Source organism: Narcine bancroftii, chromosome 14, assembly GCF_036971445.1.
Source record: "Narcine bancroftii isolate sNarBan1 chromosome 14, sNarBan1.hap1, whole genome shotgun sequence".
Lineage (NCBI taxonomy): Eukaryota > Metazoa > Chordata > Chondrichthyes > Torpediniformes > Narcinidae > Narcine > Narcine bancroftii.
In genome coordinates, this window is record NC_091482.1 from 21,667,453 (window position 1) to 21,687,564 (window position 20,112).

The window sequence follows — 20,112 nt, forward strand, 5'->3', positions numbered from 1 at the left end:
TATTCTGTGTGGGTGTGACACAAGGAGAGACCAAATGCTCCAAACAATTGTTCATGTGCTCATTCTAATTAAAAAAATTAGACATGCAGCACGGTAACAGGCCATTTCGGTCCACCCAACTTATAGCCTACAAACCCATACCCCCAGTAAGTTTCAAATGGTGGGAGGAAACTGAAGCCCCCGGAGAAAACCCACGCGGACATGGGGAGGAGATGTAAACTCCTTGCAGACAGTGTGGGATTCAAACCTCAGTCCTGATCGCTGGCGCTGTCAAGGCATCACGCAAACTGCTACGCCAACCGTGCTGAATCTGCAAGCTTCCACTTTATAAACAAGCTGAAAAAAGCAAGATTGCAGTTGCTGGAATCTTGACCAAAACAGTGAGCTGCTGGGGGATCTCATCAGATCAGCCAGCATCCAAGGGTAGAAATGGTCAGTCAACAATTCAGATTGGGACCCTTCCTCGAGACTAAGGCACCAAAGCTGACAGGGTGCACATAAAGGCTGATAGATGGGAATAGCGAAACCCGATGGGCGGTGGTAACCAAAAAAAAATTATTATTTTTTAAATTAAATCAATGTTCATACCATTGAGTTTAAGGCTGTCCAGGAGGCCTCACCCTGACAGCGGATGAGGTGAAGGACAGACGTGCTGTTGTGGGAATGGGTGGGGGGGGATGGAATTAAAATTTAGGGTGCTCAAGCTATAACTCCTAAGCAGAGTTAAGGTGTTCCACTTCAGGTTTTGGAGGTGTGATCTCTTCTTCACCCTCTGGTGACCGCAAGGCACGAGAGACTATATCTTCTTATCCAAAGACAACACTGCTGGCAATGCAGCACTCTGCCGTTAAGGATCAGTCTCAATGGTGGTGGCTAAGGTGCTTCGTAATGGATATATCCCCAGAATCTTCTGACTGAAAGGGGGAGCATGCTGTGACACAAGTCAAGGGAAACAATTTATTTATTTAAGACATACAGCATGGTAACAGGCGATTTCAGCCCAGAGTCCATGCTGCCCAATTAACCTACACCCCCACTCCCCTCCCGGTGCTTTTGAAACACGGGAGGTGTTACGGAGACTGGACAATTTTATTTCCGGACCAGGGTCAGAACTGAACCTACGGGGAAAAAAAAGGATCACGCGCTGCTGTGAAGCCCAGAAGTAGCACTGGGAACATGGACCGCTGGGTAGGAAGTGCAGAGACTGCGCTGGGAAGCTGGCAGTGTTGGAATCCGGTAGGCTCACGGAGAGCGCACCCCGCTGCTGTCGACTTCGCTCGACCAATAGGGAGAGCTGAAGGCACACACTGGGGCATTTGAAGAGCCCAGTGCGCTTAGTTTTTGAATGGGTTTGTCAGTTAGTCAGAGGGCAGTCATTGTCTCCACCCAGTAGTTTCAGTGGGAGAAAGGAAACTGAGCTACAGTCTACAGGTGCCAGCACTGTTGTCCTGATACCCAGAGTTTGACACCAACCTGGGCTTCCAAGAGGAGGACTTTGTGTGACAGGAGTCACTTGACAACCCAAGACCGGGCATTTAGAGGGGAAGACTTGTGACAGAAGGTCACTTGTTAACCCTAATGTGGGCTTCAGAGGCATGAACCTAGTGTAGTGACCAGGAGGTCACTGGGTGAAAATTCCCTCATGAAAAATTAAAGCTGGTTGTTGCCACATTTGAAACTCAGGAAAGTCATAAGCTTGCAGCCATCTGTCTCCACATCCAACTAGAAGACCAGCGTGCAATCAAACTAAGAATTCCAAGCTTGGAGACCAGATTCTGCCAGCTGTTCCTTTTTGATGGATGGACTTGAGGTTGTCTTGAGTATTTTCTTTTGGGGCATTTTGAGTTTGGACTGGGATTTCTCCCACCCAACATACATCATACATCTTTTGTTAATGTAGAGTTCCCATAAAGGCTAATGTTCAGGTGTAATTGAGGTAATTCTATTATTGTTAATAAATTTTGTGTTAAACTTAACTCAATCGGTTTATGCATTTCTCAATTGATGCTGGAGAGGAAACTGGAGCCCCATGCAAAACAGGGATGACATACACACAGCACAGGATTCGAATCCCAGTCCCAAACGCTGGCACTGTAAAGGCGTTACACCAACCATGCCACCCAATTTCCGTCAGTGGTTCACAAAATGCAAATGATAAAGCTCAAAGCCTCATGCAGTTTAGACCGTAAAATCATTGATCAGAGGTATAAGAAAAATCCACTCAGAAACTAATAGAAACTTTTAGGGTCAGATGGAATGGAGCAGTATTTCTAAACCATGGGTGGACATGGGGTTGTTAAAAGTGGTTCATGGCAATGAAACAGAAAGATTTCACCGCTGTAGCAAACAAGTAATATACAAAAAGGATTTAAATTTGACAACAAATAAAACAAAAATTCTGCAAAAAAAATGTTCTCCCCATCTTCTGGTCTGAGAAGGGGTTCAAGCACATCGGCCCCTGACCGCAAATGTTGGTCCATGGCTCTGTGATGGATGGTGTGTGAGAAGTATGGGAATGCTTTGGGCTGGGAACGAAGAGAGATTGAATGAAAACCAGTGAATTAGACCCATCCGTGTGCCACCCCACACTATAATCGTTTCAAAGTGAACGGCTTCAGGGGACGGCATGTCAAGATTTGTCAGTGCACTGGGACTTCAATGTCATAACTGCCACCAACCTTCAGAGCTAGCTTGCATATCTCTGACGGCTTGAAGCAATTTAGCAATTTCAGTAAAATAAATGTGAGCATGTTGAGCCAGTTCCTGCTAAGTGCAAATGGAGGCACAGAAGTGTCTATTGATTGAATGACACCAATTGATTTTAAGATGGAAGTTCCATTCAGTGACATATCCAACATGAAGTGAAAATGGTCAAATTCTTTTTGGTAATGGAAGGAATTATAGATTATTGGAGTAAAATAAAGTTTACACCTGATGTGCAAGTCCTTGAAAATGCTGTCCTAAAGGGTTTCATTCCCTCAGTACCAACAACCATACCATAAAAATGGTACAAAAATATTTGTATTCATCTTAAGGAAGTCATTCTTCCATAAACGTGCCACCAACAGAAAACTTTTTTTTGAACTACAGTAAAACCCCTATTATCTGGAATTCAAGCAACCAGAAAAAAAATTACAGAAAATAAAGAGGTTAACAAAAAGGTTTAAAACTGATGCGCCTTGCATTTAGTTCACCAATCACGCCACATGGAATCTCAAGCAACTGGAAAATACACTTATCCGACATACAGTATACCAATATTTCCCCACCCCACCCCCCCCCCCACCATGGGTTTTTATTGTAATAAAAATAGTTCCAGGTTGGCCCAGCAGCATCTTGTTGACGATCAGTGTCTACTCAAACTGGAGACCACTCCAAATCGGACACTTACTTTTTCCACGTTAGAATTGGATTGGAAACCAATTACACCAGTGTAGCACAGCAAAAGGCACCACAGTGTCATGCTGAACACAGGAGATCAGCTTCATACTCTCCAGTGAAATTAGGATCTTTCTTCCCCTTGATATTTGCAACCAGAAATTCAGAAGGTCTTACAAAAAAAAACCACAGGGGGTCTACTTGATACAGTTTTGTCCACAAAAAAATTAGATTGTTTGGATGCAAGCCCCACCAACAAAATATCATCAAAGCAGCCCTAAAAACAAAGCAGAACCGACTTGTGACCAGCACATCAGGCAAATGAACAACAGACAAGCAAAGTGAACTGAGGCTCTACTTTCGGAGTCTGTTTTTTGACCTCAAAAGGATCAAAAGCATTCAGATGCTCAAAAGTCAACTTCAAAATATATTCATAATTCAAAACCGAGAGGTTCTTATTCTCAGCTGCGTTGACTCGAATGAGAAGGAAAACTACGAAATGTAAAGAATTAACTTGCAAATTCATGGCTGGCGAATGCAAAAGCTATTTGAAAAGATTAAAGTGCTGGTGCTTCTGGTCAATACTTGTTCCACGTTCACACAGATGAGATGGTAAATTGGATAGAACAATGGCAGATGAAATTAGGAGGTCTGAGTGCTAGGACATACCTCATGGGGAGGACCTTCATCTATAAGTCCATCGATTCCAAAAGGTGGCAGTAAAGATAGATCGAGTGGTGAAAAACAACGTTGTCCTTCATGATACAATTGGCGTGTTGGACCCAGGAAAGACCCTCCGAGATAATGACTCCCAAGAACCTAAATTTGCTCTCCCTCTCTACCTCTGGACCCCTAGTGATCACTGGATTGTCTGCCTCCGGCTTTCCTTTCCTGAAGTCATCAATCAGCTCCTTAGTTTTGGTGACATTGAGTCCAAGGTTGTTGTTGGTGTATGGAAGATAGAAGAATGGAGTTCATAGTACTAGTTTATAAAACTTTGATTGGAACACAGCTGAAATGTGTGTTGTTCTGGTCACCACTCCATCAGAATGACCTGAATGCTCAAGAGCAACCATTTCCTCACCTCCAGACCACAATCAGTGAAGATTGGTAAGAAATTCACTTCCACAATCTCCATCAGTTCCTAGCCCCCGTGTGGCTTGGTATGACAATAACACCATCTACAAATTTGCCAACAATACCACAGTAGTGGGTTGTATAAAGGAAAGGGATGAATCAGCAAACAGGAGGGAGATTAAAAACTTAGCTGAATGGTGCAACAACAACCTCGCACTCAATGTCACCAAAACTAAGGAACTGATTGTTGATTTCAGGAAAGGAAAGCCAGAGGCAGACAATCCAGTGATCACTAGGGGTCCAGAGGTGGAGAGGGAGAGCAAATTTAGGTTCTTGGGAGTCACTATCTCAGAGAATCTTTCCTGGGCCCAACACATCAATGGCATCATGAAGGAAGCAAGTCAGCACCTCTACTTCCTCAGGAGTTTGCTGATGTTTGGCATGACTCCAGAAAGCCTGGCAAATGTCTACAGGGGTGTGGTGGAGTGTGTGCTGACCAGCTGTATCATGGTCTTGTATGGGGACACCAATACCTCTGAGTGTAAAGCCCTCCAAAATGTAGTGCACACAGCCCAGGACATCACAGGAAAAACCCTCCCCACTATTGAGTACATCTACAGGGAATGCTGTTGTCAGAGAGCAGCAGCAACCATCAAAGACCCACACCACCCAGCACACGCTCTGTTCTCCTCCTGCCCTCAGGAAAGAGGTGATAGGTGCATCAAGACTCACACCACTAGGTTCAGGAACAGCATCAGCCTCCTCAAAGACAAACTTAATCAGAGACTCTTTATTGATTTGCTTTTGTTCACTCTGTATTGCACAGTTTGTTTACATTCGTTATCTGTTTATTTTTTATTTGTTTACAGTTTATATTTTGCATTAGAGACATTTCTGTCACACCCACAGGAAAAAGGAATCTCAGGCTTGTATGTGATGTCATGTATCTACTCTGAAAATAAATCCAAAATCTGATCTCTTCCTTTATTTACTTATGGCCCCCTTAAGACTCTGATCAAAGTTTAAGTCTGTGTCCTCCCCCCCACCTTCTCCCAAATGTGCTGTGCCCCTCCCCCCCCCACCCCGGGCCTCCATTCAGAATGGAGGCATTAAATTACTGTACTGAGAGTTGTTGGTCTTTTGGTTTCTGTACCTTCTTCCCAAAGATGGCAGAAAGAAGTTGTGTCAGGGTAATGGTTGGGCTTAGAAGATACAGGCTGAATGGAGGCCAATGGAACACGCCTAGAATTCAATGCAACCCACAAGTACAAGATCAAAATCAAAGTGCGGGTCCAGTGTTACAGTAAGTCAAAGAGATAGTGTTACCAGTCAAGGAACAGGGAATAGAAGTGCAGTTAAAATAATGCAACAGCATCATCTTTTAACAGATTAGAGCTCTGTTTAAGAATCTCATAACAGCAGGAAAGTAGCTGTCCTTTAACCAAAGTCAGTGGTTTTCCAACTTCTCTTTCCACTCACAGACCCCCTGAAGTAATCACTATGCCATAGAGATTAGGAAGGGATTATTTCAGGGAGTCTGAGTGGAAAAAGAAAAAAGTTTTAATCATACCGAATTGACTCGTTATGAGCGCGGTTTCAGAACTCCAAAGGAAATGGGGCCCATGACCATTTTTCTCAAGCAAAATATTTCAGGAACAATTGGGTTCTCAGCCACTTTCCCCAATCAGATACCACCATGAGAAATCCCACAGAGCATCAATGGCATAGGTGTTACTTAAGGTGGTATGCAAGTGGAAAGAAAAAGCATGAAAATCACTGACCTTGAGGTTCATGTCTTCAAACTCCTGCATCTCCTGCCATTAAACCATTTCCCATTTTGAGAACAGCCTCACGTGGGGAAATTACAAGGATATTGCTGATAGCACTCAGACTGTGATGGAAAAGAAACTTGTAATTGAAATAACTTGCATTTCACCTGCAGTTGCATTTTTTTTGGATAAGAAGTTGGCAAAGTCATGTTTTCATTGTATCAATGCATTTTCAGTTAACCAAGCAGATACTCAAACTATTTATTTATTCATTTATTTTTATTTTGCAAGTTTCTCCATGGAAAGTACCATGGCCGGCAAGAACAAATTTAGCATCATCTTCATTGGCCTTGATTTAATTTGGGTTTTTTTATTTTCATTTTTCCCCAAAGGTTGGAGGCTTTTTTTTTTTTAAAATGAATTAATGAAAGAACTTGCTGACAACAATTGAATGTCTGGGAACTTGACACTAAATTTTCTCTCTGCTGCAGATCATAAAGCACGTCTGTTAATATTAAATCAATGATACACTGATGCAAACAGGAAATAAAGCAATGCCACAGGGCATAGAAAGATATCGTGGCTTGAAGCAATGCTCTGTTCGCAGAAATTACAGGAATTGTAGCAGGAAGGTACAAATTGCATTTTAATTGATTGGTCAGCTAAATATTGATTCCAATAATACAGAAAAGTTTTTTTAAAATCCCTTCATGAGAAGGCAATAACCACTATGTAAAAGTTTAAATGAAAATAAGTAGGAATTTCAATTAATGTGTTCCACCAAAGTGTGTGATCAACAATGCAGAATTTTCTTTTCAGAAATTCTTACAGAATTGTGATCATGTATTCCATTGGAAAAGATCACTTATAATTTTAATTTGCATAATTACTCTTTTTTAATTCAAGTAATGGATCCATGTAAGAAATATACATTTAACTAATAAATATTTAAAAAAAAATGAGCAAGTCTTCACTATGAAGCTCCCCATTTTAGCTTTAACCTGCTCAGGAACTATTGAGAGGGCTTTGTCACCAGCCCCAGTAAGACTGTTTGTTTGAACCAAAGCTGAAGTATCCTTTCTAACCATGTCTTTAGTCTTGGATTCAGATTGTTTGACTTCATTGAGTATGTAGTAACTGGGGATGTTTTAAACTGCATGTATCACAACTGAGTTGCTTATTACAAATTTTGCTGATGTGTGCTTCACATTCTTAATACAGAATTTTCTTTTCAAGTAACCCCGCCCCCAGTGTACACAGAGAAACAGGATTCCAGTTGGCTCTTTGGAATCGTATGCTGGAGAACATGCAGATTTCAGATTTATTTTCAGAATATATACAACCCTGAGATTCTTTTCCCTGTGGGCGAGTCAGAATAACCACTTCTTGGTAGTGCAAAAAAAAGTACACAATGTACACATGTAAACAAATAAAGAAATGTAAACAAACTATGCAATACAGAGAGGAAAATAAAATCATTAAAGTGAAGTAAGAGCCCGTAAATGAGCCCCTGACTGAGTTCGTTGTTGAGGAGTCTGGTGGGGGAGTGGTTCCAGAACCTGATGGTGCGAGTCTTGTGGCACCTGCACCACTTTCCTGATGGCAGCAGTGAAAACAGAGCATGTGCTGGGTGGTGTGGATACTCAATGTTCTCCAACGGCAGCATTCCCTGTAGACATTCTCGCTGGTGGGGAGGGTTTGTTTGGCCTGCTATGTCCTGGGCTCACTACCTTTTGCAGGGCTTTCCGCTCAGGAGTATTGGTGTCCCCACACCAGTCTGTGATGTAGCCGGTCAGCACACTTTCCACTGCACATCTGTCAAAATTTGCCAGGGTTTCCGGTGGCATACCAAACCTCCGCAAATTCCTGAGGAAGTAGAGATGCTGACGTGGTTTCTTTACGACACAGTTCAATATGCTTCCTACATACAAGTGAACGCTTTCTGCTTGCCCAGCATTCCTGAGAGCATCCAAGGTGAGGGAAGCATTGCACAATGTTTCCTTCATTTCACTTGAATTCAACCCAACAGGGAAGCTGGGCCAAATCAAAGTTCAGATTTATTGTCAGAATCAGATTTTATTGACATGAACGAGTCACGAAGTTCAGTGTTTTGCAGCAGTATCGCAAAACTGGAGTATCATATTAAAAAACATCTTACAACAAAAATATAAAATAGTGCACCAAAAGTAAGGCCTTGTCTTTGGTTCATTGATTATTCAGGAATCTGATTGCAGCGGGGAAGAAGCCATCATTGTGCCCGTCTTTCAGCTCCTATATCATTTTTCCAATGGTAGCAGAGTGAAGAGGGCGTGGCCTGGGTGGTGGGGCTCTGAGGGAAGAGGCTGGATAGAGGATAAGAGTATACATCTGACATCACTTACAACTCAGATCAATTTTACTTTGGGCCAGGCTTAGTCATTTATATACATGCCCTGGGTGGTACAGATCCTTGATTATCGATGCTGCTCTCCAACGGCAGCGATCCATATAGATATTCTTAATGGTGGGGCAAGTTTTGCCTGTGCCCACTACCTTCTGAAGGATTTTTCATTCAGGAGGTATTGGTGCCCCCCATATCAGGCTGATGCAGCGGACTAGCACACTTTCCACAACTCGCCCGTAAAAGTTTGCCATGATTCCTGATGACCTACCGAACCTTCGCAGGCACATCAGGAAGTGAAGGCACCATTGGGCTTTCTTCACAATGACTTTTGCACGATGGGTCCAGCCCGCTGGATGAATCAACAGGCCTTTTCATAATAGGGGGGAAATAATGAATGTAAAGGGCCGATGTTCTCTGCCTTTACATCGATTCACTTACCTTCAAAAAAGCTCCAAGGGTGGATTCAGCAGGCAAACTCAGATCCATCTCGAGGGTGTACACTCAGAGGTGGAGCAACTCGCTCCACCTCCCCCATGAAGGGAATGCCGCTAAAAGGGGCGGGCTAATGATGTCGTTAGCCTGTGACCCAGGAGCGCGTATTTTAAGGCTCGTAGTGTGTTCAGATAATTAGTACTCACATCATTACTGTTCATATTAGAGACAGCTGTATTAATTTTTTCACTTGCTAGCGTGTATGGATCACGGTGGGAGGCAGCGCCACTGCACTGCTCATCCCGCCTCCTCAGCTCTCTAAGGTGGCTGTCGATGCTGCTCTATCAAGACAATGCTGGATCCACCTTTTAGACCTTCTCCCTTAAAGGGTAAATTCACCATTTGTTGAGCTGCCTTTAATGTGGCTTTGCACACAAAAGGTCCTACTCTGATCAGTTAGATTGGATTATTATCCTTGGGATGGGTGCCAGGCACTTTTTTGCAGCACGCATTGCTGACTAATGACTTCAGCTCATCCTTTCTCTCCTGAACAGTACCCAAAATGTCATTTCCATCACCAGTTATGTTTGTTGCAAATATTTTTAAATTTAAAATTGTGAGCAGATCAACGAGAACCAGAACACGGCCTAGAGGTTCCCACCCCACCCAGATATGAAGGAAAATTTCATTCCCACGTCAGAATTATCTTCCCACATCCAGGAATTGAGGAAAGAATTTAAAAATAAATAAGTAAACATTGGCTGTAGCAAAATATTTAGTTACACCTCACATGAATTCCTCATTTTTAAAATTTTTTAACAATACAGCAAGGTAGAGGCCCTTCCAACCTATGAAACCTGTGCTGCTACTCAATTCTTTCTTTGGCTTGGCTTCGCAGACGAAGATTTATGGAGGGGGTAATGTCCACGTCAGCTGCAGGCTCGTTTGTGGCTGACAAGTCTGATGCGGGACAGGCAGACACGGTTGCAGCGGTTGCAAGGGAAAATTGGTGGGTTGGGGTGGGGTGTTGGGTTTTTCCTCCTTTGTCTTTTGACAGTGAGGTGGGCTCTGCGGTCTTCTTCAAAGGAGGTTGCTGCCCGCCAAACTGTGAGGCGCCAAGATGCACGGTTTGAAGCGAGATCAGCCCACTGGCGGTGGTCAATGTGGCAGGCACCAAGAGATTTCTTTAGGCAGTCCTTGTACCTCTTCTTTGGTGCACCTCTGTCTCAGTGGCCAGTGGAGAGCTCACCATAGAACAAGATCTTGGGAAGACGATGGTCCTTCATTCTGCAGACATGACCTACCTAGCGCAGTTGGATCTTCAGCAGCGTGGATTTGATGCTGTCGGCCTCTGCCATCTCGAGTACTTCGATGTTGGAGATGAAGTCGCTCCAATGAATGTTGAGGATGGAGCGGAGACAACGCTGGTGGAAGCATTCTAGGAGCCGTAGGTGATGCCGGTAGAGTGTTTACACCCAAGTAATTTACCAACCCTATCCAATTTGTAAGGTGGGAGGAATCCAGAGCAGCCCAAGGAATCTCAAGTACAAACAAACTCTTTAAAGACAGAATCAGATTCAAACTCGGATTTGAACCTGGGTTACAGATTCAAGGCGCTGATCGATGAAAGAAGGTGGAGGCACAAATACTCTTTGCAGGAGCATGCATACCCTCCCACACAAAAACACATGCACCCTCCTGCATGCAGGGGTCTCTTCCCCCCACCCCCCCACTCCCACCCGTCCCTCTGCATGCTCTCCCTCCACACTCATGCACTTCATCAGTAAGCCTGTCAGCAATGCCTTTTCCAAAGAGGAAATTTGTTTAAACCCCTCCTTACAATTTCTATTTCTGATTCTGCTGCAAACATTAGTGGGTACGGAGCTTTAAATAAGGAAGTTTCAGTAATAATCCACCATCATAAATATTAACTTAAGCTATGCATTAATTTAAAGACTGCAAGTCTAATGGACTTCTAATTGCTGTGCGAGAGCATCTCCCTTTTGATAACAAACTATTAAAATAGCTATTGGCCAAATGATTCCAGCATCAATGTTGTCTTCATCTCATTGTCTGTGATCCTTTAGACATTTCACTGGAATGCTTTATTTCCAGAGGGTTGGAAACTTGTGACCATGGTCATAATCTCATGATGGCTTCATTGAATTCTACCCTTCCACGTTGAAATAAAACCCACTGATAACATTCCTTCCATTAAAATCTTAATTGTGCCACATTAGGCATCAAATGATAACTGGATAAGTATGATTAAAAACAAACTATGGCCAAAATCCCTGGACGCACAGATCCAATTAAGCACTGGAGGCTTTGAAATTTCATGGCAGTTCATACAACTTAAATTCTAACGCTTTAAATTTCATTCACAATTTTTTTTTTTAAATTTGTGCATTCAAACTTCCACCAGTATCCCACACTACAAATGAAAAAAAAATCAAGTTTCTGAGGAAAATCTCGAGGCAGCCCTCAGTTAGCACATCGGTATTAGAGCGAAAGCGGCCCAGGTTTGAGTCCACCACTGTGTGCAAGGAGTTTGTGCGTTCTCCCCACATCTGGGTGTTCCAGTTTCCTTCCACCGTGCAGGGGTTGTAGGTTAATTTGGGCAGCATGGAACTAAAGTGAGATCTCTCTCACACATACAAAGTCCCATTCATTATTCTTTAGTAGCATCCTTAATCCCTTGGTTTGAGTAGACCTTCTCACTACTTGCTGTGCCACCAACTCAAAACAGCCGGGAGCAATTTCACAGCCAACTTGTCAGCAGCACCATTTGGGCAGAGGGCAAAACACTGCTGGAGACTCAAGAAAACGTGGCCTGAAATATGGAAGGGGGGGGCGCAAGTTGGGGTTTCCAAAACGCCTTACTGTTGCAGAAAGGCAGCCAGGAGCTGTGGAGGCCCAAGGATTCCTAACAACTCTTCCCTGACCTTCCACAGAAAAAAGAAATGTAAACACTTGGGCGGCACAGTTGGCGCTACGTCTTTACAGCATCAGCTATTGGGACCAGGGTTCGAATCCCACACCGTTTGAAACTTATTGTTAAGTTCTCCCCGAGCAGACAACGTGGCTTGGTTTCCTCCTACTGTTTGAAACATAATGGGGGTGTCGGTTAATTAGGTATAAATTGGACAGCACGTACACTTGGGCCAAAATGGCTGTATGGTTTTAAAAAACTTAAGCTTTCCCTCTTCACAGTTCTACAGTTACCCGAGAAACTTGGCAAGAGGTTGGATCATTAGACTGCTGCTTCACCTCAATTCACTGTCTAAATAATAAGTGCACAGGTGCTATTACATTTCAGTAAAACCCCAGGAATCCATAATTCAAACCACCAGCAGCCTCAAGCAACCGGCAAAAAAAATTGAGAAAAATAAATTTCAAGTTAAATCTTGACAAAAGCATTTAAAAAAAAAATGAAATAAATAAAATAAATAAATAGATCGGGGTCAATTTATACACCAAATACAAAAATTAGATCTTAAATTCAACTCAAAAAACCTCCAGACTTCGATTTGGAGAACAATATGACCCTGAAAGCACTTTCCCACCGTCGGCACCACTGCTCCCCAACACCTTTCCACCGCCGGACACTGCCAATAACCCACTCAGCATTCTACAATTGTAGAGCCCGAGGTCCCTGCTCCTGCCAGAGAGCCGACACTTAGCCATCGTTCCTGCACTGAGCGCACTTGACTTCTTCAATGTGGACAGCCCCACACCTGTTGTGGAGAATGGAGTTGCTGTCCCCGACTCTGGCTGCAGTCAATGCTGAAGACTCTGAACCATCTCTGTTTGGCATCTTTCCAACCAGAAGGTGTAATTTTTTTTTTTTTTTATTTTTTTTTAAACTTGCTTGCTTAATTTACTGATTTGTTACATGGCGATTGGGGTATTGTGACAAAATTTGTTTTTTTGCCGGGAGGCCTGAACACCAACCAGTCTCTGGCTTGTTCATTGGAGAAAATTTGGGGGGAGGGGGTGGTCGACTTATACACCCGCCAGATGATAAAACCATGAAAATGGGGGCCCACCTTATCTGAAGGTTGACTTATACACCTTAAATATTTATGCGAATGAAGATTTTTCAGTGTAAATACAGTACAGTATTTGTCTTTTACACTGTTTCTTCTCAATTTTACAATGCCTAACTAATGCACATGCATTACGTCTCAAGAAAGCGGAAAATACACTTATCTGGCATCAAATAATTCCCCATACCAGGGGTTTTACTGCAAGTTGACCTCTGCCTGTCCACAACAGGAACAAAGGGCAGTTTGAGAGTGCAAAAAAAGGAACGCTATTGTGGGACAAAATAGGACAATTCTGGATCAGTACTTAGATTTGTTTGATAGATAGAAAGCACAGGGTTGGAGTGGGAGACAGCAGTTCAAATGCAGGCATCCTTTGTAAAATGTTTTTTTAATCTTTGTAGTGTCAATATGAATCAACTGCACCTAACAGGGTGTGACTTATTGTCCCAGTGGGTCTCAAGCAACAAGAGGGAACAGGAACATGGTGGGGAGTAAGTAGTATCATGTTTCTGTGCTGAGTCCAAGTGTGTATCAGCTATGAACTTATTGACTGTCAGATTGGATTGAGGTGCCAGCTGACTGGCTTCTGCTCTCTTATGTTCTTAAAGCGGGCCTTTTACAGAAACCCAATGCTGCCCTGTTAACGTTACATCAAAGAAAAACCATTTCTCATTCGATCATCAATCATCCTCTCTGGCTGTGCATTTCTTTGGAATGAATAGCCAATTGTTGGCAATATAGTTGAACACAACGAGTCTAGCTATTTAACCAACTAACGCACACAGGAAACTTAGTGTTTTTCTTTATAAATCATAAATTATGCAACTAGTTTAATAACTAATGGTTTTGCTTTGAGAAGGACCAAAAATTTTAATCCCTTCATATTTGTGAAGCTTCACCATGTTTCCTTCACAGTCATGTTCCTGGGCTTAAGCCCTACTACAGTGATAGTTTTTGCTTGAAAACAGATTTTGATAGAAATATTTATAAAAATGTTATGTGAGTGTGTAACACAATGGGATCATTACACGGGTAAAGTATTAGCAGTTATTGCTCTGCTTCAATATGGTGTCATTATTGCCATGGAGAAATTGGGGAGCCGTGTTGAGAGCCAACTCCCACAAATAGCAATATGTTATTGAAGAAATCTGCCTTAGTGTTATTTGTCACCTGTTAAAACTAAGGTAACAATAACCTGCCTCCTCTTACTAAAAGCAGTGTCATGGAAGCTTTTTACATTTAGCTTGTGAGCGTGGCACAGCCTCTTATTCCCTAAACATCTGTGATCTAGTCTCCAAATTGGAATTTCAATCTACAAACGTTTGACTTGGGGAGGGGGGGACTAAAGAAATTTGATTGCCTCTATTTCACTGCATGAAAGGGCCAGAGATTCTCCATCCTTACTTCAGGAAATTTACCTCTTATGAATGTACCTTGGCAAACTCCAAGGCGCCGACTGCAATCCCTCGGGGAATGATAGTCGGCAAAGCACTGCGCCCCCTCACCTGAAAGTATAGCCGCTATGAGTGGCTGGTTAGGGGCAAGCTGATGACGTCGCAATGACACTGCCAGCTAGTGACCCATCTTCCCTCAGTCTCCCACCCACTTACCCCTCTGCCTCCATGATACCCTCAGGTTGTTCATCATGTGACAGTCCTGCCAGCCCCTTTGGCCTTCAGAGCCACTCGCCACAGCTGAGAAACAGCCATCTTCCCTATCCATAATCCCTCACACAGCTGGAATTGTTCGAGGTAGGGAAGGTGGCCATTGCTCTCCCAATTATTTACGAAGGGTGGCATTACGGCAACAGTCACCCCACCTCCATTTGGCTCCAGAGGGCGCTACAAGCCACCGCTCAACATGGAGGCGATACAGGGCAGCCTTTTAGGGTTGCTCCAGGGAAGGCAAGTGTACATTTTCCCACTGCGCTTATAGCTGGCCTTCAAGTGGAGGCCTGCCAGTGAAAGGGCCTGCAGTGTCATGATGTGGAGACTTAGTGTCATGCTCCTGTGGCAGCTGTTTGCATGGATTCAGAGGCCTGGATTCTGAGGCCTAGAGTTCATTAATTCAAGACAGAAAGGTGAATGAGCAATGGTCCAAGACGTGACTGGTGTGGTGATCTGGGAAAGTGCAGGTAGCTCTCCCTTTCCCGGCAAATCTATCACCTCTCTGATTTGCAGTTATTAAATGACACCAAATCTTTCCATGGCTCTTAGTTAAGTACGTAGATATCAAAGATGGAGTTATAATTATTTCTCTATGCCCTCCAGCAAGTCATCAGTGATGGTGTCTGTGATACAAGATTTTTAAAAAATCAAATACACTTTTAACCAAAGAGTTGCTTTATGGTAAATCTTTTCACTTGGATTTCATTTTTTTCCTCAGTAACATTCCTATGATGAACAGCATTCAAAATCAAAAGGAACTTTGCACTAGCAGAAAACAATTCTCAATAGACAAGCATGATGAGAGGACTAATTATCTGGGGACCAGCAATTAACTCTACTTCAAATATAATGACATGCAACACATCAATGTCAAGGTTATTTCTTTAGGACAATGGCTTGCTTTTGTATTTTAATCGGGCCTGCTCCCTAACGAGCATCTTAATTAGCATCTGAAACAACATGTAGCATTGAGAGACAATTTGTGTTAATCCTGCATGGTGAATCCAGAAATGGTTGTTGTAAAATCAGGGTGGGGTTGGGGGGGGGTGGTGGAGAATGAGTATCAGTGGAAGCAGACCACATTTGGCATTTATCCTGCATTGAATAAGCTGGAGTTCTGAATGCGTCAAATTGTATTAAATTTAGGCGTGCTGCACTGTACCAAGCCATCTCAGCCCACAAGCTTGTACCACCCAATTTCTTCCAATATTTTTATGGAAATTCCACAGTACACAAGAATACATATTAAAGTCAAAAAAATACATTACACTTCAATCTTACCAGTTCATCCAAGGTCCCCTGCATTCTCAATATTACCATAATAATAAGAAAGATCTAAACCCACAACCAAAAATTAAGCTGTTTGGCAAGGGATGAAAAAAATCCAAATCAAAGTAATAAATTGCCTTATTAGTCAACACTTCTGCATTCATATTAAATCAGATTCCAAAATTAATTCATAAAAATATTCTCAGAGTTTGAGAATTGAAATTCCAATCAGAAATTGAGGCGCTAATCTTCTCCAAATTTAAACATGACAGTATCACCTAGCCATTAAGCACGAGTCAGTGGAGTAATGTCCTTCCATCTGAGCAACACTGTCCGCCTAGTAATAGTAAAAGCTAATACATGCAAGTCAGATGCAGTTAGAGTTATGCCACACTAACAATACCAAACAGGGCAGTTAAATTAACCTACACCCCCAGTTTGTTTCAAATGGTGGAGTAAACCGGAGCCCCTGGGGAAAACTCACCTTAATATGAATAAAAAGCTCTCACAACTGGAAGGAGAACAGAGAGTCTTATTAACTTCTAACTGAGGGTAAGGTCTTACAATGGTCTTCAGAAGGGCTCAGGGTTTAGGCAGGAAACCAGGGTTATCTATGGGTAGATATGGGCAGAGCCAGCCATCAGTACAATACATCACCAGTGAATCTCAGTTCACCACAACCACACACGGAGAATATTCCCAAAATTCCAGAATCCAATCTGTGTAAAAGGCCCTGGAGATAAAATATTTTAACTCCTGGGCCCCTGGAGAATTTCACAGAATACCTGGTTTAATCACAACTGCAAGCGTTCTGCCGCAACAATAGTTCACTATTGATGACGCGCGACACTGTACCTCCCACATAGGTTACAAGTCACGGTCGGCATCAACCGAAAATACTGCACTTCAGGCATTTAGTGTAAACACGCGGCAAGGTCCGAACATTTGGCGTTCTGGTCGTTCCAGTGTGAACGACCATTCGAAAGGTAGGTGTGTTAATTACTGATGGAAAACACTGTTATAGGTTTAAAAATGTACAATAGTTCCCAGCTTATTAACTGCAACTAACAGCTTCAACTGGCTGTTTGTGTTATTACTTATTATGAACAAGCAACACTTTTGTTGGTTAATCTGTTATTCAGTTTTGTTAAGATGCCTGGATCTTTACAACTGTTTGGATGTTACAACACTTCAGTGAATTTTGAGATGTCTCACTGCAGTAATTTAGTCAGTATGGAAAATGTTTTCCTTTCCTTCAATCCACACAAAATACAGTAAAGCTCCTGGTATGCAGCACCTACAGTGCATGGAAGATACCAGATTAATGCATTTTCTGTTTGCTTGAAATTATGTGAAAATTAATGGCAAGGCGCGGCAATTTTAAACACTTACTTTCCGTGATTTTGTTTTTTTGCAGGTTGCTGGAGGCTTCCACTTGCTTGTATTCAAGATAAACAGCAGTTTTACTGTGTTGACTTTATTCTAGATTTGGATACAATTTCACCATGAGCATAATTCTGTTCATCACACTTGTACATCAGCATTAATGCTCACTTATTTTTAGTCTTGGTTGACCTGCCTCAATCCTGAAGAGCTGTGCAGATATGATTTTTTTTTTTCTTTGGTTTTACCTGCCATCTCTTCCCCAAGCTAAGCTGAAGACACTGAAAATAATCAGTTTTTTTTTTTAAATATAAACACAGCCACAGAGTTCTGGGAAATTATTTCCATTTTCCCAGAACACATGCTGTGTCAAAAGCTTGGAATTAGAATGTGGGTGCCATTCCAGTTCCAACTTTCTTTTCCTCCAAGACTCCACATCATTTTCCCAGAACACCTTCAGTGTAAACTGCACTGCAAGCATTCTGGGACCCATTGGCTAATGAATACGACATTGATGAAGGTGACCCCCATCACCAAAGTGGTGCTGTACATCGCACACATGTTGTACGTCGTAGTCAACATTGGTGGAGTGGCATTGCACATCCTGCCTCTTCACATACCACAATGCCAATATGCTGTCTAAAATCGCAGACAAACAGATTCTTTGTGTGAATGACCAATGCTGGAATATCGGAGAATCTTCATAATGGTAAAATCCCGCAAAGTCTGTGTAAAAATCATAAATGTGAACTCAGAAATGCTCAAAATCCACAGGCATGTGCCTTGGGGTTTTATTCTGCTTTCTTAGCACTCTGTACATGTTGACACTAAATCTTCCAGATCATTATCAATAGCTTGCCAATGTACAAAGCTCCAGGCAATAGCCTGCATATTTACAATGCCAATCTGTTAGGAAAGTAATTAATTTAAGATCCATCCTCTGATCAGTGGACAACTCCAATCTTCCCTTGTGAAATGAGGAAACAGAATTTGCAGACAAGTAACTAGTCTAAGAAAAAAGGAGAGTAGAGAAAAATAATCTTTCCACTATATAATGAGCTGATTATGCAAAATAAACCAGAACAGACAAATGCAATTACACTGTTGCATCTCACATTGGTAGAAAATTGTACCAAACCAATTCTCATCCGAGATTAAAAACCTTGCAGCTTTGCCTATGAATGAAATGGTTGACTCATTTATGTTGCAATTTCATTATTAAAAAAAAATAGCATACTTATATCCAGTGCGTCCTAATGTGGTCGCTTACACAGAAGCACTTTTTACACAGCCTTCCTGTGTTTCGGAGTTTGTCGGAGGGCAAGTGTGGATGGACCCTCTGACCAATGTGGGTGGATAACGACGTGCACATCCAAGGCACATAGTCACCATGTGACCATTGTAAGGGACGTCAAAATCCTGACACCAAAACTCCTCAGGAAAGAGAAAATGTCTCCTGATTTTCAGACTGTTGCGAAGGTGGTGCCTATTTTGCTTAGTTTTATGTGAACAAACTATAATATCCTGCGTCTCCTGCATGCCTTCGTAGCGCGGAGATGTGGGTTGTGCTCGTGCGAGGAACACATTCAGTTGCCGTCACGAGCTGAACGCGTCACCAGCAACATTGTATTCCTTAGGCCCATTTCTTATGGAGTGGCTGCAGTCAATTTAGACTGCAGCTTCTCTAAAAATATGTAAGGGTACAAGTGGAAAAATTACGTCTTGACATTTTTACCCTGCTACCAGAGCAGGAAATTTCCTAAAATTCTCAATGGTTGTGTAAAAAATGCCTATTTATGTGTTTTTTTAATATAAAGTGAATGTGTGATTTTACTGGTCTGAAAAATGTAAGAGGACTCATTTTTGGTTGTTCACACACGAACAACCAAAACCCAAAATTTCCATTTCCTTACACAAGTTTAGCCATGATACCGGAAGTGAGGTAATTAAAGAGGTGGGGATTACAAGGAGGCACGTCATCCATAAATGCTCTTCATTAGTCCATTGTTCACAGAATGCCTGCAGTTAAATTTTAGACTGCAGGCGTTCTGGTAAATTTACTAGGGCCTAGTATTTTTAGGGGTAAAATATCAGAATGGGAATGACACACAGCATCCGTTCCAGGAAAATGGCAATAATTTCATGGAAATGCAGCATCTGTGTATATAAAAAAACTTGTTACATCTCACAGCCTATATAGGTATCAAACCAATTCTAATTTGAGATCATGTATTCAAAGATGCATTACAAAGAAATTGCAGCTTTGCCTACGAATGAAATGGTTGACTATCATTTGCGGTTTTTAGCCGCTGCGCGGGCAGTCTAAAAAGGGAACGTGCAGGAACTTAGAGTCAATTCCTGCACCATGATTTATCCTGCAGGACCCCGACCACTTCTTAGGGAAGCCTGCAGTCTAAGTCACACCACAAAACTCACCTCATGAATTTGCGTCCAACTGATATCCAGCATGCGACAACCAGCGCGGGCGTTTTAAATATTATGAATACCAGTACCAACCTGGTCATCTTCTGCCCGGTTGCCTTGTTGGACACAGATTAGGGACATTGGCAATGCCGCCACTGCAATGATGTCATATGTCAGACATGTGCATGAACCATTGCATAGGAGTTTTGAACTAGTCTGAACTGTTGGGTTTGAGCACACAATGAAGAATTGCTGTGGCCCCTCTCCACATGTTCTTTTGT

The 20,112-nt window shown here is 42.4% G+C and overlaps 2 long non-coding RNA genes across 2 annotated transcripts in view; one reads left to right on the forward strand and one right to left on the reverse strand.

Annotated features, from left to right (window-relative positions):
* LOC138749217 (uncharacterized) overlaps window positions 1-20,112 on the reverse strand; it is a 79,057-nt gene that overhangs the window by 58,294 nt on the left and 651 nt on the right. Inside the window, exon 2 of the long non-coding RNA XR_011348484.1 lies at window positions 17,417-17,506. This is a non-coding gene — a long non-coding RNA (uncharacterized lncRNA). The remainder of the gene's footprint in view (window positions 1-17,416; window positions 17,507-20,112) is intronic.
* LOC138749216 (uncharacterized) overlaps window positions 1-20,112 on the forward strand; it is a 64,345-nt gene that overhangs the window by 31,900 nt on the left and 12,333 nt on the right. The gene's annotated exons all lie outside the window — the stretch shown is intronic.